Raw genomic sequence first — 2500 nt, forward strand, 5'->3', positions numbered from 1 at the left:
ATCGTACCGTAACCTAACCTATATCGTACCGTAACCTAACCTATATCGTACCGTAACCTAACCTACATCGTACCGTAACCTAACCTACATCGTACCGTAACCTAACCTACATCGTACCGTAACCTAACCTATATCGTACCGTAACCTAACCTATATCGTACCGTAACCTAACCTATATCGTACCGTAACCTAACCTATATCGTACCGTAACCTAACCTATATCGTACCGTAACCTAACCTATATCGTACCGTAACCTAACCTATATCGTACCGTAACCTAACCTATATCGTACCGTAACCTAACCTATATCGTACCGTAACCTAACCTATATCGTACCGTAACCTAACCTATATCGTACCGTAACCTAACCTATATCGTACCGTAACCTAACCTACGTCGTACCGTAACCTAACCTACGTCGTACCGTAACCTAACCTACGTCGTACCGTAACCTAACCTACGTCGTACCTTAACCTAACCTACGTCGTACCTTAACCTAACCTATGTCGTACCTTAACCTAACCTATGTCGTACCTTAACCTAACCTATGTCGTACCTTAACCTAACCTATGTCGTACCTTAACCTAACCTATGTCGTACCTTAACCTAACCTATGTCGTACCTTAACCTAACCTGTATTGCGCCTTAACCTAACCTGTATTGCGCCTTAACCTAACCTGTATTGCGCCTTAACCTAACCTGTATTGCGCCTTAACCTAACCTGTATTGCGCCTTAACCTAACCTGTATTGCGCCTTAACCTAACCTGTATTGCGCCTTAACCTAACCTGTATTGCGCCTTAACCTAACCTGTATTGCGCCTTAACCTAACCTGTATTGCGCCTTAACCTAACCTATATTGCGCCTTAACCTAACCTATATTGCGCCTTAACCTAACCTATATTGCGCCTTAACGTAACCTATATTGCGCCTTAACGTAACCTATATTGCGCCTTAACGTAACCTATATTGCGCCTTAACGTAACCTATATTGCGCCTTAACGTAACCTATATTGCGCCTTAACGTAACCTATATTGCGCCTTAATGTAACCTATATTGCGCCTTAATGAAACCTATATTGCGCCTTAGCCTAACCCACATTGCGCCGTAACGTAACCCACATTGCCCCTTAACGTAACCCACATTGCGCCGTAACGTAACCCACATTGCCCCTTAACGTAACCCACATTGCGCCGTAACGTAACCGATATTGTGCTGTAACCCAACACACGTTGGGCCTTAACCCAACACACGTTGGGCCTTAACCCAACACACGTTGGGCCTTAACCCAACACACGTTGGGCCTTAACCCAACACACGTTGGGCCTTAACCCAACACACGTTGGGCCTTAACCCAACACACGTTGGGCCTTAACCCAACACACGTTGGGCCTTAACCTGCTCTGTAATTGTCATACGACGCGTTAAATTAGTGTAGTGTTGCCTAACTGCAACCCCCGCAATATAGTTTGCTACTCGCACTGCCCGGTCCCCAGTGTATCGCTTCATGTTAAACACCTTGCAGCTATACACTGTAATGTGGATGGCAGCAGGACGTACATGCTCAATGCCCTTTGCAGTTGTTCATTGGCATTTGCAGTTGTTCATTGGCATTTGCATGGCGAAGCACTTAGCCTACGCTGTGGTACGGCCTGTGTCAACTGTCCGCTGATGTTGTACGTCCAAATCACACACTGTACTGCACATTGGTCCTCATGTACTGAATGATACATCGTGGTACATGTGACCGTACAACGACTGCGCCAACAACGGCGAACCATGCGGTCCAAATGTTGTGCACTCAGCTACGTGTCGTCTCCCTATAAGAGCTGGATTGCAGTGTGGTATGCCCTGGATGGCGATCAGCATGAGCCGTCTGTTGATGTAGTGGCGCGTGTTGTCAGACGTAGTCGTCTCTTCTCACACACCGTGATAGCATGGTGCACTGCGTTCCACATCTGCGACATGCGACAGAGGCCGGTTGACAGTCGTTCGCGCAATGGACATCGCATACGTACGGGGGCCACCTTCCACGTGTTCGCGAAGCGTGCACATGTTGTTGCGTGTATGTGGGCAGACATAGTGTGTCGTGACACCTGACACAGGCATGCAACAATCGTTGAATTTGCAAATGGCGATGGACGCCTACGTTTGCTGGTGACGTTACGCAAATGAACAACTGGTAAACCGTTGTGGTGCGGTTGTTCTCGCTAGAGGTGAATCAGTGATGGCGACGATCGGTTGAGCTACCAACCGGTTGTTCCAGCGATACCCACCATGCCCACGAACGTGAATGGCATCTGGGTGTGAAGCGATACGCGGCGGTGGCTGGGTGGGACCGTCCCCGGCCGGTGAGGGGGGGCCTCCCGGCGTGCTGGCCGCGCGGTGCGTGGGCGCACGCGCTACAGCCGGCTGGTGGGGGCGGCCAGTGGCAGGCGCGCCGGCCGACGGAGGCGGCAGGCGGCGCAGCTGCGCGCCGGCGCACCCTGCACGCGGCGC

This window comes from Schistocerca americana, unplaced genomic scaffold (genome assembly GCF_021461395.2).
Source record: "Schistocerca americana isolate TAMUIC-IGC-003095 unplaced genomic scaffold, iqSchAmer2.1 HiC_scaffold_257, whole genome shotgun sequence".
NCBI classification, from domain to species: Eukaryota; Metazoa; Arthropoda; class Insecta; order Orthoptera; family Acrididae; genus Schistocerca; species Schistocerca americana.